The sequence below is a fragment of the Rhinolophus hipposideros genome, assembly GCF_964194185.1.
Source record: "Rhinolophus hipposideros genome assembly, chromosome: 18".
Classification (NCBI taxonomy): Eukaryota; Metazoa; Chordata; class Mammalia; order Chiroptera; family Rhinolophidae; genus Rhinolophus; species Rhinolophus hipposideros.
Window position 1 is genome coordinate 23,600,169 of NC_138064.1, and position 16,544 is coordinate 23,616,712.

General features: G+C 33.8%; 1 protein-coding gene across 1 annotated transcript in view; it reads left to right on the plus strand.

Moving 5' to 3' along the window:
- The first annotated feature begins 5,083 nt into the window (after positions 1-5,083).
- DGKB (diacylglycerol kinase beta) overlaps positions 5,084-16,544 on the plus strand; it is a 416,933-nt gene continuing 405,472 nt past the window's right edge. The window contains exon 1 of the mRNA XM_081080246.1: positions 5,084-5,222. The gene's annotated coding sequence lies outside the window, so the exon portion shown is untranslated. The remainder of the gene's footprint in view (positions 5,223-16,544) is intronic.

Consider the following 16,544-nt stretch of genomic DNA (forward strand, 5'->3'; position numbering starts at 1 on the left):
TGCTGATTGTAATCGTTAAGGCCTAGCATTCTTTCCAGACTGGTAATCTATTGGAAAAAAAACTCTATAAAATTAGTGTCCCGGGGGAGCCCTAGTCGGAGCTCTCCGACTGGGACGCTCGCAGGACACATTTGAAGCCAAGACGCTGTCTCATTTCCCCAGCGCCTTGGAAACACTCTTCAGGTGGTAAGAACTCGCTGTTACTCTTTGTCTTACTTTGCTTTATTCTGTCTATCTTATTGCCTCACTTAATAAATAGTGTTTTGCTGCCCAACTCCATCTCAGTGTGCATGGCGAATGCATATTCAACACCCAAATTCTGTGGCCACTTAAAACGAAGCCCCTTGCTGCTACAGTTACCCACAGAAAGAGAAACTAAAATTACAGCTTTAGATGGCTAAAACCCCAAACTGGGAAAATAATAGAAATAAGGGGGAAAATCTAGATATGGAGGGGAATTAAAAATTATATATATATATATATATATATATATATATATATATATATATATATATATATATATTTTTTTTTTTTTTTTTCAAACAAAGGCTCATAATTTGATCCAACTGGAAATCCAAAAGTTACTAAAATAATTTTTAAAACAAAGATTAAAAGGGTGCTGGCTGTCTTTTTTGTCTCTACATCATAGGTTCTAAATTAACTTTAACATCTGCTAAAATGTACCAATTGACACAGCTTCATGGCATTAATTACACTGGGTCTCAAATTATAGTTATATCAGAGGATTCCACTAAATTTAAAAACAGCACCCCTATAACCTTAGGAGAGTAACTAAATAGAAAATAGAAAAATAATAAATAGGTATTCCTCACTTTAGCTATAGCCTTGCCTACATTTTCTATAGTCATATTTATTGCCCTAAAATATTCCATATTGGACATAGGCGCTCTGAAACAATGAGTAATAAATTGAAGTTAAATAAAGCCTTTGGCATTTACAAATTGTCTTGATAAAATAGGACCTCATGAACCTTCCAGTTAAAATAATTAAGATGACCCAATGTAAGTTAAAACAGGCCCTTCAAGAATTCAAACTTATTATATAAGACCTAATTAATAAAGGAATGACTGTGCTCACTGCTCCTACACTTAACAGTCAAATGCCTGCTCTTAAACCTTTAAACAATAAAGAAAAGGAAAAATAAGAAAAACAGGAATGCTGCTCACAGTGGATTACTTGTGTAACTGGGTTTTTTTTTTCATTTCTTTGTGTTTTTTTTTTTTTTTTACTTTCATGATTTTACTATTTTTTTTTATTAGTTTCAGGTATACAAAGCAATGTAATAGTTAGACTTTTATACCCCTCACAAAGTGATATGCTGTGATCCCATCCATTAAGGTCCTATACCCAATACCCAATAATATTAAAATTACCAACCTCATCCAATCAACAACGAGTGATTATTTTGTTAGAGATTTGGTTAAAATATCCTTTTTAGTGACTATTTCAGCAGACTCTCAATAGCAGTTTGCCATCTTCTCCAAGAAAAGCAATACACCTTTTCCAGGTCACCTGCTAGAGTACCCCAGCAGCTTTGTCACTGCACACAAGTCTTTACAGACAAGACCTTAACTTCATCCACCTTTCTCCATTAACACAGGTATGACATTACAGTGATGGCATCCTCCTCCAAGGAGTTTTGTTTAACACACTTTTAAGGGAATAAAAGTCCAACTTCTTTCATTCTTTCTTCATTCTGGAGGCGGCATATTTCTCATTTACAGATTCACCTAATCTCCCTGTTGCTGCTACTTACAAAAGCCCACCTTGAATGGAGCCCCCTCCAATAAAAGGCTCTAAAATCTGTCCAAATTAAAATCGACAGGCCCCACAGAGCACAACTCCAGAAAGTGTACCTGGGTCACACATGGTGTCCATCCAGAATGGTTTGCAATGGCAGAATCTTGGCAGCCTATACCTGGTCACCACAAGTAGCCCTACATGAGAATACCTTTCTGGTCCTCCAAAGGGACTCCCTGGATGCCTGGCCTCAGTCGCTGAGGCTATATTATCAGAGACAAATTCACTGGCTAGGCGATAGCCCAGCCCAGCCATGCCCCAGCTTTCCTCACTCCCTCACCCACTCCCTTGGGTCCCCAGAAGGTCCTTCTGTTCTGTAGGAGACTGAAGAGACAATTAAAACAAGGCCTGGAAGCCAGATATGCACCTGTGCATGCACGTAGATGGCAGGTCATTTATTTGTGACGCTGAAGAGTATGGTACAGCCTTTATCAGGGACCACTGTTTGAGAAACTACATGCTGATCCACACTAGATAAAAACGGTTTAATTGTACAGCTATTGGCTGTGATTAAAAATTCAACACAAAACCAAACTTGAAGAAATATTTGAATGCAAAAAAGATAGCAAAAACAATATGGATGGAATTTTGAAAGCTGTGAGAAGACCTGCAAGAAACTTCAGCAGCTGAAACCCCATCCAGTGCCAGCAGAAAAATGAATGCAAGTGAAACCATGAGCAATGTGGAAAACACTGCTTCCCCAGCCAGTCTGAAAGGACACGGGAAGTTCCACAAGGGCTATCTAGCCAAAGCGATGTTCCCTTGTGGCAAAAGCATGTGAGAGAAATCCATAAAAAGGAACTATGTGAAGTGTGCTAGGAAACATTCAAAGGCAAATATAAAAATAAGCAATATATGAAAATTCTTGCCCCAGAAAGGGATGTGTGTCGATGTCTAAGAGAAGACTGTGGTAGAAGCTACCACAACTGTGCTTGGTCTCCAGATCCATATTCTCTCTGTTCATGAGGGAAAACACCCACTTATATGTAAACATGCTGGCTGTGGCAAAAGGTTTGCAGTGAAACAAAGTCTCACAAGTCATGTAGTTATGCATGATCCTGACAAAAAGAAAATTAAGATCAAAGTAACACCATCCCCTGAAAAATGGAGTTTGGCCTCTCCTTTCAGTGAATATACATTTCTCCTAAAAGGAAACAGCAACTTCTCTTTGCCTAAAAAAGAGTCACTGAATGGTGTTAATCTCAACGTTAGAAATATTAACTCTCAGCTATTGGATTGTACTGTTTACAGAAGTACAAACTGCCAAGCTCAGTTATTTTCTTTCAGAAAGCACATTTTCCCTGTATTAAAATCACTGAGTTAGGAAAAGAAAAAAAAATATTGGCAAGCACTCCCATTTTTATCTTCAGAGACTCCTTCATGGTGTGGGCTTTATAACTCTTCTCATGCCTCCAGGAGTCTCTGGACACCTATGATGGCCATAAATTGCCATTGGGATCCTGATATTAGAGACTGACCTTGACTCTGTGCTATACACCATTAGAGCAAAAGTAAGTGGCCAAATACTGGCCTTTGCTAGTAATAGGAGCCTTCAGAGGTCCACGTGCCTGTGCCCCTCTATCACTAGTCACTCATTATGACTCAGGTCATAAATGCAACAACTCTCAAATGAAGAGCCTCTACTGAGGCCTCCTTGATACAGGATAGAGCCAAACCTGAGCCATCTGGCATATTTCACTTGGAGGATGGGAGGTCTCTCCTGTCTTCACTCCCTTGCCAAATGCCAGGATGCTGGATAAGGTCGTCCATTCTCCCAGACACCTTAGCTATCTGGGGAGTTCCTCGGGATCAACTGAATGAACAGTAGTGGAAATTGGCACATTGTATGGATGACATTACCACCATCATACGTGATGACACTCAGTGGAATGGTGCTGCTTTCCAACTCTTAACTGGTATGTCTCTATAAAGAACAGAGTCCAAGAGGCAGGAGATCTGGCAGAAAACTTCAGACAGTCATCTTAGCACTGGATGCCCTAGTCAGCAAATTATCCCATCTACACATTTTTTTTTTTTTTTACAAATTCTTGAGTCATTGCCTAAGAGTTGTCCGCTCTATTCAGGGTAAAGAACTCTGTGGACCTCTTATCTCGCATACCCAAAATATAAATCAAGGTCACACATATCTCGAGATACACTAAGGCCACCACATACGGCCCTATCGGACACTCCTTTTCATACCCTTTGGAGTTCCAGACATTAATGACAGTAACCAAGACACGCGTGTCACTTAGAATACACGAAACTAGACTCTTGGCACAGGCACTCAGTAAGGGCCTTAGGTCTTCTCAAAATGAGGCCGCACAATCAGGTGCAGAGACCAGCCTCCCAGATTGGAAGAGGAAGTAATTTTCTTCCAAATTTCAGCATGGGATTCCTTCCTGGTTAACACCTATGGCTGATTATGAATTTTTATTTTAAAAATAAATCCTGTAATTATTGTGTGAAAAAGCTCAACTATACTGTATAATAGTTTGATATTAAAATAGCTTATTTAAAAAAGATATTTTCAATATACAAAAAATACAACTCTTTTTCATATGTGTTATTTCCATTTTTAATATGCTGTTGACCTAAAACTTGGGGTTCTCTTCCCATCTCTGAGAGGCTCCGCTAATGTTCTCACTGTTTATTGTGATGACAATCTGCAGAGCGAACACTGCAGTGAGAGCTAACCAAACCATCGAGTGTAACGTTAGAAGTTTCAATAACAACCCTTTGGCATGAAAGGTGGAGACTGGAAGTGTTTTGCCAAGAAAGTGAGGGATAGAATCCAGAAATCAAGACTATTACTGCCATATCACTCTTGGAGTCCAAAAAAAAAATTAAAAAGGATTTAACAAAATAATTAAACTGAGCTCCTGATTTGAGGAGCTTTTGTATTTGGCAAAGGCACTTGAGAACAGAATTTTCCTTAGCAACCAGTTAATCATGATCTCTTGGCTGTGTTCACCAATATCCCCATCATCCATTCAGACACTTGTGTTTTATCTACATTTCACAAATACATATATCCATGAATTACTCTACAGTGTTGAGTGCTTGACTTAAGTAAAGCCTATTTTCCTGTGATATGTTAAATAGTATATTTCACAACATTTCAAAATGTAAAATGCTCCAGGAATCAGCAATGATATTTTTCTCAGATAAATCGCTGCACTGATTACCGTGAAGTACATTGATGTCACCATCACTATGACAACATTGTGACAAGAACTAGTCACTCTAAGCTACCTAGTAAAAGGAATTGTCATCTATATTTCTGAATAAAATGTAACGCATATTAGAACCTCTGCTTTCTTACGTAAAATAGTAACTTAATAGTGAGGGTTGAATCACAATTGGATGAAGAAACAATTCATGTTAATATTTCTCTAAAGGTAAGATTTGAATATTTGAAGAACATATACTTTAACTTTTCAGTCAGTTAGAAAGGAAGCAATTGTTTTGTTAAAACATAAGGATTTATTTGGTGTAATAAATGGCCTTTTTACCTGTTTGTTTATATTTTACATTAAAGAAAGCTCAATGCAGTGATATGAACAAATAGTCTAAATAGGTGAGCTTTGGAATCTATTTGAAGCTTTTTATGTGAAGCCATATTGGAATCAGTCTTTATATTTTTAAGACATTGCACAATTTTTTAAAAAAATGTGCTTGTTATGATAGAAGTGAGTCACCACCCTCTTGTACTGTTCCATTTTTAATTAAGCAAGAATTCAAAATTATTTTTTCTTTGTTAACTTTAAAAATAACTTGACTCTCACGAGTTGTCTGTCCTCCTCCCCCCAGGGATGTCCTATAGAAAACAAATGAAGGCATATTAGAAACTTAGGAAGAAAATATTAGATATCACAAATCTCATTCATCTAGAAATACACTGCTGCCAATAGTTTTGGGTCGTTTATGCTCAATTTTGTACTTGTTTTAGTTTTGTACAGTAGAGTGTCAGCATTCTGACATTTGCTGTGTGGAGAACTGTATCACCACATGATATGACATGGAACAGTTGACAAATGGCAGTTTTCCCAGTAATGTTTGCCTTTTTATTTGATCTGAGCCAAATCTGAAACTCTTTAAAAGGAATTCCTTCCTTGTAAAACTTGGTTGACTGAAAAAAGAAAAACAAAGGTAAAGCCTGTCTTGATTTTATAAGTTTTCTTTTCATTTTGAGCAATTCAGAGAATATAACTGTCTGACATCATATATAAATATGGGCTCCAATTATAGAGATGGATGCTGTATTCTTTTATAAATTCTTAAGTATAAGATTCTTGATGAACATGATTGAAAGGCTGTTTTTGTTTGTTTGTTTGTTGTTTTTTGTTTTGTTTTGTTTTTTGCAATGCATCATTTGGTACTAGAGACACTGAATGAAAAGCAGAAACATTCTTGGTAAAGGGTGGCTAGTCCAAGTATGTTATCTGATGAAAAACTCAGGTATTTTTTTGTGTGTCACTCAAGTACCTATGTAGAACACTTGAGAAAAATAATTACACAAAAATTAATATGGATAATACCTATAAGCACCCTGAGGTTTCTCTAAGAAGTGATATGATTAACTTAATATTCAATCTATATTTTGTTGTATCGATCTCTTAGAACTCAGATGTACATATTGTGGTTATACTATTTTTAACTAAAACACTTTTGTTTTCCAAATTATAGTGACATGTGTAGTCAGTATAAAAAACAACAAATAAAATTTTGTTTCAATAGAAGACATTTTGAATATGCCTCAGTAGCATTTTAAACAAAAATTAAACATAGATAAGCATAGATGTAAAGGGAAGAAATGCAATTAAAAACCTATTGGATATGTAGAAACTTCAAGGGGAGAGGATTTCAGACTTCTATTTTTAGGGGAAACTTCAAAATTGATTGCTTTGAGAGGTTTGTTTTCATGAGGCATACTTCCCTTGCAAATTGTACTTTCTATTTCAAAATAAGCTTTTAGCAGACCATATTGTATATCACTAAAGAAACCTGTTTGACACCCTCTGTTTAACCTACTTTATCACAATAATGCAAGCATTAGATTTCCTACATCCTATATTGTTAACCTACTTTCTGCAGCCTCCTCCCATACACACATAGACACAAGCATACATACACATGCCTTTGTGTTTATTCTTCTCTGTAATCCAAATGTTTCACCATAAGTTTATTTTTTATGCCTCTCCCTTAAAATTCTTGCAGAAGTAAACATATTTAAAACCCAATTTCCTAAGAACTATTAAAAAAAAAAGATATAAGCAACAGTAATCTTTGAAGGAACTAGGACGTCAAAATCATAGTCTTACAAAAGGAGTTCAATTCTTAAGAAACAAGTTCAGATCTAATAGAATATTACTCATAAATTAAATCACTTTAATGTCATGACTATTCCCTCATGTAGTGTTTTAACTTTAAGTTCATTGATTTTATAGTAAGTAAGAAATAGAAGGAAGCAAGGAAATTGTTTCTTTTTCTTTCTTTAGGATTCAAAAAGCCAATGTTCATTGTTCTAGAGGTAGATAAAAATTGTTGTTTATAAATTTAGGACAAAAAGACAGCAAAATCTCAATGTTACATACAGATTGATTTATTCCAACTTGCCAGCTTAATTTACATCAAATAGCTTTTATGGTATATAAGCTTTTATAGTGTAGTATATAAGGAGTCCTGCTGTTTAGAAAGATATTAAATCTAAAACAAAAACTTTTTCCTAGTATATATGTTAAAATCAGAATATAGATCAAGATTTAGTCGATTTGTGATGCATGGTAAAAATGGCATTTGGGATTTAGATGCTCTTTTTTGTCACACGCAGATCTTAAGGCAAAGTGGCCTGTTGTTATTTTACTAGAGGAACATCATATTGATTTGCCTTAAAATTACAGTCAGTATTCTTTTATAAGCATCTTTAGGCATTGCTGTGATTTAGAAGTAAGTAAATAAATAAATAAATAACTTATTTATCTAGGAATTTTTCTGCAAACAGGATTGAATTCGATAAGCTTAATGCTGGTGTACTAATTATTTTTTCCTTTCTTTTTCTCAAATTAAACCTAATTGTTTTCACAAACGTTTGTCTTAAATTCAGTTGATTCTGTCTAGCAGTTAGGATATGGAAAATGCTAAATATTTTTATTAACCTACAAATATTAAGCCAAATAGCCATTTAAAAAGTACTATATTTATTGTCCACAAAGAAATAACTGATAGCCAGAGGTTTCTGCTAAGAATACACCACAAGCATTTTGTTAGTATTATTCAGAAGAAAGGAGGTAGGAAATTTACTTTCTGCAAATCGCAATTTTACTTTCTTCTATCTCAAAGCTAAGTAAACATAGAAACACCTTGAAATATATTTATTATTATTTTTTTCTTTTCATAAGCCCAGGCATTCTCCAGCCTTTGAAATACACAGGTCTTATTTACTTGCTATTACCATCTGTCAGAATACATTTTGAGTTGGACAGAAGCAACAACAACAAAAAAATAATCCCACCCGCGGATGCTGTTCAATTGAGAAATTAATCCAAACAGTTGAACTCATCATTTAGGAGCATGAGTTTATCTTTCTTTTCATTGTGATATAATAATTTACCTATAATAATTTATCGGACTCCTTGGGATAAGAAAAGAAAATGCGAATTATTTTTCATTCAGATTTGAATTAGAACTTTCACTTTAGGCTTTCCAGAAAAAAAGGTTCAAGAGCCCAGGGACACCTCCAATGCCCCCGCCCAATACCTCTGACCGCTGCCTCCCCCATGGATATGATAAGGTTGATTTGTACTGCAGACTGCTATCATTAATGGTTTCCATTCCAGGGCAGAAGTTCAAGGCTAACCTTTGAAAAAGAGAGTTAAGGAATACTATACATATGTTCTTAACAAGATTTGTATTCCTGTTAAAATAAGATAAAATAAAAGCATAGACTTTCAGTTGCAGGGGTTATCACAAAAAGGCAATTATGGAATTCTGGGAAATGGGCATGAAAATCTGAGGGGCAATTATGCTTGCTTTCTTGTTGTGATTGATGAAATGGTGGACATTTTGAGGATGGTTTCTATCCTACTTGTCTTTTTATCCTCCCAATCATTCAGTCTTTCATTTACTTTTTCCTTTGTCATTCACTTTTTGTTTATTCATTCAATTAAATTTTGTTGAGTGTATTAACATTGTAAGCCACTTTATTTTTATTTTATTTGCCAAAATTGTTTGTGTCTCAAGACTTTACATTTTCCTATTACCCTGCTTTATTTCTTCACAGCATTTGTCACTCCATCTTATTTCTTTGTTTACTACACTGTCTTCCTCCTATGAAGTGTAAGCTTTATGAGAAAAGGAAATTCTGTGTTATTCCATGCTGAATTTTCCAGATATAGGAGGCTGCCTGACATCTAGTAATAGTCAGGTGTTGATAGTAAATAATAACAATAATAATAATAATAATGGTTGATAGCAGCTGACCTATGCTGAAATTTTTAACTGTTTGTTCAGTAAATGAAAGAATGGATGAATGAAGTCATGTGACAGAATTCATTGGGATTTATTAGACCCAAATCATGTTACTGCACTTAATGACCAATTGATCTCTTAAATTTTCACTTTCAAATAACCAAAGTTTCCTAAGGTCAGAGGATATTTACAATCACTCCTCTTTATTATTTGTCAGGCATATTTGTATTTGACAGGAATTAGAATTACTTTTTTGTGAAATCTTAACAAAATATTAAATGGGTAATTACTTGAGGGCTGGGCACCTAATTTTTCTGACACTGTTTAATGATACAGGAATCCTTCAGCAGAACTGATAGTAACACCAAGATTCTATCTTCAGTCTGTCTCTGACATCAACTGCTGGTGCAGCTGTTATTGTTGATTTTGTTAACTCTTTTACAAATGGCATAATGCTGGACAGGACAGTGAAAACTTTAGGTGAACAATGAATAAGCAAAATACTTTTCATACAGGGAAAACAAGTCAAAACAAAGAGCTAGAATTTTGCAAAAAAAAATGGAAACTCTTGTAACGAGGTTTTTTTGTTTGTTTGATTGGTTGGTTTTTTTAAACAGTTAATACGTCATGAGAAAACACCCTGAATAACAGTACTAATGTGGAAACAAAGAACATCACATTTATTTGAATAATGCAAATGTATGGTAGATATGCTAAAAAACATGACATCTTATGTGCTTTGATAAACATATACGCTCAAATAGAGAATACTATGCACTGTATTTTAAGACAGATACTTAAAATTTAATTCCATTTTAACAAAGTCAATTTAATTTATTCCATGCTTTTCCAGAGCAAGGGGCTTGAACCATGCCACAGGAAATCTTTGGGTAAAGAATGAATAACTGTTTCTCACTTAGGTTATAGGAAGAATACATGCAATGAATGATAGAAAGGGGTGGGTGATACTCAAGACCTTTTGAAGTCTGATGTTTTATTATTGGACAAATTATTCAAGGAAAAAATAAAAAATAAAGTGAAAGAAAACATGATAATGAATGGGAAAAGACCAGTTAATAGCTTTCATTTTCAATCATCAGAGGTAGAATATATTAAATGTTTTGTTTTGTTTTTTTCTTCAAATAAGCCCTCTTGAGAACCTATAATTTTAATTTCACCTGCTACCTTAAAAAGAGCTACATGTGTGTAATTTATTACCATAGATATTTTACTTTTCATTATGAAAAGAGCAATATTGCATTTAGCTTGATCCAGGTAACCTCACACACAAACACAATAAATTAATGATTTTTCAAATAAAATGTTCTAAACCCTCAAATTAGGAACTCATTTTTTTTTCATTGTTCACACTTTAATTGTTGCTTACCAACTAAGAGCAGGCTTATTACATTTAAGTTTTCTTGACTAACATAATAGTAAGTCAATGGAAGCTTGTTTTTTATTATCTAATACTTTAATACTTAGTGGGGGGGGGGCGGAAAGAGAGAGAAAATGATTAAACTTCTGTGAGATAAAAAGTTATAAGAAGCATAATATAAATATTTATGATTTCTCTGCTCAAAAACATTGAGCAGAAAGTGCCCAAAGGTATTTCACTTCTGAGTTTCACTAATACATGGAATGTGGCTGAGTGTGTTACCACTCTCTTCTCTCCATGTGTTTGTCAGAAAGAGAAATACTCACTGATCCCCAGGAATTATTAATGTAGATTATTGCTTTGGACTAAGCTTAGCTCTCTCTCTCTCTTTCTCCCATTCCGTCAGTTTCTCCAATACCTTGTGCTCTAATTATTTTACTCACTAAAATTCTCCAGTGAAATTCATAAGTCTTATATATTTTACAAATTTTTGATAAATTGAACAAGATTGTTCGCCAGCAATCAGCAAGGATACTTTAAATCTTTTAAACTCTATAATAACAATTTGCCCAGAAATCAAGCCTGAAAATATGTAAAATCAAATATGTTTTTTAAGTTGTTTTTTTTTTTTATTATGAAAGACATTATCCTTAAAAACCACATGCTTCTAAAGTTAGAAAGCACTAGTTTAGGGTGCATTATGGAAGAAATAAAGAGTTTGTTTACATTATAGTGGAATTTTTAAATCCTCTTAGACTTTTCCTAGCACATTTGTATTAATTTTTCATTTAAAAATATTGTTTTATAATAAAGTCCATATGAAACAAAACCTCAGCAAATATCATACTTATGGTGAAAAACTGAAAGCTTGTCTTCTAAGATCAGTAACAAGACGAGTATGCTCTCTCTTACCACCATTATGAAACACAGTATTGGAAGTCCTAGCCAGAACAATCAGGCAAGAGAAAGAAATAAAAAGCATCCAAAACGGAAATGAAGAAGTCAAATTGTCACTTTTTGCAGACGACATGATTCTTTATATTGCAAACCCTAAAGACTCCACCAAAAAAACTATTAGAAACAAACAAATACAGTAAAGTTGCAGGATACAAAACCAACATACAAATATCTGTTACATTCCTATGTACTGACAAGGCAATTTCAGAAAAAGAAATAAAGGAAAAAGTATTTTTGAAATTGCAACAAAAATAATAAAATACTTAGGAATACACTTAACTTGTGAAAGACCTATACGCTGTAAACTATGAGCATTATTAAAATAAATTGAAGAAGACACAAGGAAATGGAAAGGTATTCTGTGGTCATGGATTGGAAGACTCAACATAGTTTAAAATGGCCATATTGGCCTGGCTAGTTAGATTAGTTGGTTAGAGTGCAGTGCTAACAACACCAAGGTTGCCAGTTTGACCCCCGCATGAGCCACTGGGAGCTGCACCCTCTTTAAAAACAAAACAAAACAAAACAAACAAACACAAATTCAAAAACAAAACAAAAACTCCACAAAGTTTCAAAAAATAATAATAACATAAAATAAAGTGGCATATTACCCAAAGCAATATACTGATTTAATCCCAATGGCATTTTTTTAAAAGAAATAGAACAAAAAGTCATCGGATTTGTATGGAATCACGAAAAAAAACAACAACAACAAAAAGAAACACACACACAAAAAAACTCAACAGTCAAAGCAACCCTGAGGAAAAAGAACAAGATGAGAGGTATCACACTCCCTAACTTCGATTTATACTATAAATCTACAATAATTAAAACAGCATGGTATTGGCAGAAAAAACAGACACACAGACCAATAGAACATAACTGAGAACCCAGAAATAAACCCACATATATATGAGCAGATAATTTTTGACAAAGGAGCCAAAAACATACTTGGAGAAAAGGAAGCCTTTTCAATAAATGGTGCTAGGAAAATTGGAAAGCCACATGCAAAAGAATGAAACTAGACTGCTATATGCCACTATATACCAAAATTAACTCAAAGCAGATCAAAGATGTAAATATAAGACCTGAAACAATAAAATGCATAGAAGAAAACACAGGTACTAAACTTACAGACCTTGGTCTTAGAGAGGATTCTATGAATTTGCCATCAAAGGCAAGGGTAGTAAAAGCAAAAATAAATGAATGGGACTATCTCAAACTAAAAAGCTCCTGCAGAACAAAAGGAACTGTCAACAAAACAAATGATCAACCAACTGAAAAGGAGAAGATATTTGCAAACAATGCCTCTAATAAGGGACTAATATTCAAAATATATAAAGAACTTATACAACTCAAAAACAACAACAACAACTACAAAAAACTTCCAGACAATCCAATTAAAACATGGGCAGAGGACCTGAACAGACACTTCTCCCAAGAAGACATACAAATGAACAACAGATATATGAAAAGATAGTCAACTTTACTAGGTATTAGGGAAATGGAAGTCAAAACCACAATGAGATACCACCTCACACCTGTTAGAATGGTTATTATCAACAAGACAGGTAATAACTGCTGGAGAGGTTGTGGAGAAAAAGGAGCCCTCATACACTATTGGTGGGAATGTAAACAGCTACAGCCACTATGGTAAACAGTATGGAGGTTCCTCAAAAATTAAGAAATATTATATGATGTAGCAATCCCTTTTCTGGTTATCTACCCAAAACATCTGAAAACATTATCTGTAAAGATATATGTACCCCTATGTTCACTGCACATTACTGACAATGCTGAAGACAGAGAAACAACTGAAGTGGTCTTCAATAAATGATGATTGGATAAAGAAGATGTGGTATATACATACAATGGAATATTACTCACCCATCAGAAAAGAGCAAATAATGCCATTTGCAACAACATGGATGGATCTTGAGGTTATAATGCTAAGTGAAATAAGTCAGACAGTAAATGTCGAGAAACATATACTTTCACTCATATGTGAGATATAAAACTGCAAGAGATAAAGGAAAAAGACAAATAAAAACTCATAGACACAGACAACAGTTTAGTGATTACCAGAGGCAATGGGGGTGGTGAGATAGGAAAGTGTAAACAGGGTCAAATATATGGTGACAAAGATTTGACTTTGGTTGGTGAACACACGATGCTTAATCCTGATGATGTGTTATGGAATTGTACATTTGAAACCTATATAATTTTATTAACCAGTGTCACTTCAATAAATTTAATAAAAAACAAAGTAAATAGAAAGTTGTTTCATTTTTTATTTAAAAAATACTCTGCAGCTAACTAGTTGTTTCAGTCTGATAATAAAAGTTAATATTAATTCAGTAATTTAACTGAACCAATAACTGTCATCAGGCATATCAGTACATTGGTTCGTTTCAAATAACTGACTCATTGCAAAGGTTTGCATTTTATGTAGAATGAGTAAAACATGTCACAATCTATTTTAAATATACAATTTATACATATTACCTCCATAAGTCAAAATTTTAAAAAAGTTTTATACAGAATCTTCCATTATTCTATTTTTAACTTTCTGTAATGTGGATTTTATATGGTATGCTTTAACAAAATTTTGTTAGTAAGCAAATTGTGAAGGTATTTCTTTTCCAATTCTCAGTTATTTGTCTTTACAACATTTGTCTTTGTGCTTGAATTGTCAAGTAAAGAAAATCAAAAATTAATTAGACTGCCTGAGGTTATTGTGGAATGGAGCCAAGTTCAAAATCAAGCTAACTCTCTTATCTGGTCAGGTTATTGTAACAGAAGTGTCACCAGCTCAGGCAGTAAACAACATTGATTGAACATCCTCTTAAAAACTTCTACCATTTCTATCTAATTAGGACTTTTCCTTGAATAAGAAAAATGATGACAATCCATTCTGATATTACCGGCAAGAATCACTTAAAAGTTATTTACTAAACTTTTACTATGTCTTTACTGCTGTCCTATGTAAGATTAAAAACAAAACAAAACAAAAAAAAAAAAAACTTTTAAAATTTAGTACTTCCATCAAGGCATTATACATCTAGTTAGGGGGACATATTTAACAGCTAAATTGTATCTACTCATTCACTTGTAGGAAATAAGAGAAGAAAATAATCAGGCTGTTATAGTAAAATTGCCATGAAAGAAAAAGACTTGAACCAGGCCCTAAGAATTTGCGAAGATATACTTTTGTTGACAGAGAAATAAAAGGTGTGTCAATATGGAAGAAAATATAATTAAAAGTATGGAGTCAGGAAGAAAATCAAGTATAAAAGAGTGAGACGTGAAAGGCCATTTTGGAGTGTGCCTGATATGTCTGAGTTAGAAATGTAGCAGTGCTGCCAAATAAGGGAGAGAACTGAAAGGTCAAATATATAATTTTAGAATTGATAAGAAAGTTTTTTTCATTATGTTTTATTCTTTTGATGTTAGGCCTTCATAAATTTAACAGGGCATGGATGGTAATGTTAACATGTCATTATCACTCAATTCTGTTTCATTTTTCTACGTGTTAAACCAAATTATAAATTTAATAACAGATATATGTAAGTTTAGTAATCTTGTGCTGATACCTAAGTAGTACTACATGTATATGATAAATACAAACCACCCCTAATCAACAATTAAGAGACAGGTGTTTTGTTTTGTTTGTTTTATTTAATATCTGTCCTAAAATTTGGTTCACATTTTTCTTATCATGCTTTAAATGATGCTCAGGTTTCTATCAGCTATTTTTAATCTTAAATGTCAGTGATTTGGTTCAAGATATTATACCTCTTGTCTCCTATCTCGTGTAATGGCCAACAGTCAATTTTTTATCAGTTTTTCTCCCACACTGTTGCCAGCAAGATCTCTTTAAAATGAAAATTTGATCTTGTCACTGCCCCTTAGCTCACCCAAATCCTGTATAAAAACTTTAAATTATGTTAGAATAAATTCCAATATCCTTTGCATAATCTACAAAATCTTTCTTTTTTGGTCTTGGCTATCTATCTAGCTCTTTGTCTGTAAAACTTACCCACCTAACTTATTCTTCATTTATCTGAAATACTTATAATTCTTCAAAGCACCATGTTATTCTGTAACTCTATGCTTTGACAATTTATATTTTTATTTATAACTCAATTGTTAGACACATTAATTCTTTCTAATCTTTATCCAGCATCAGATCCAATGTAAATATCTCTCCCTCCACCCAAATTTCCATCCTTTTCTGCAGAGATAATCAATTTTTACTAATGTAAAGTTTCGTATATAACTTTATTATAGTAAATATCATATATGTGTACACAGTTATATAATTTTCTGTTACTTTTATCTTTTTGTCTTCCTTATTAGACTATGTGCTACTACAAAGTAAAGTCTATACTCTATCCATCTAATGCCACTGCCAACCATAGTGCTTGCAGCATTAAATTTTTTATTAATATTGGTCTAAGTAGCATAAATTTCCCTAATAGAAAGAAGACTCCAAAAAAAAAATTCAAATTTTTTTTTTGGGGGGGAATGGAAATATAACATGCTTAACATGGGGAGCTCTAGAACAAGACTATTTGTCAATCAAGTCTTGCTCCATCACTCCCTAGCATATCAAACAGTTGTCAAACAACTGGCTTTGAATTTTATGAAGGTAATTGATTCTCCAGTGGTAGACATACCACCCCCACCAGACCCCACTTAAATGTGAATCCATGAAACAAGCAAGCAGACCAAGAGATGCAAACGAGAGAGAGAGAAAGAGAGAGAGAGAGAGAGAGAGAGAGAGAGAGAGAGAGAGAGAGAGAGAGAGATGCAAGTGGTTCACAAGTTTTGGGTTCTTGGTTGCTCTGAGACCTATAGTTTGATTAATGAGCCAATATATTCCATACGGTCCACATCTTAACTCGTTTTACTTGCC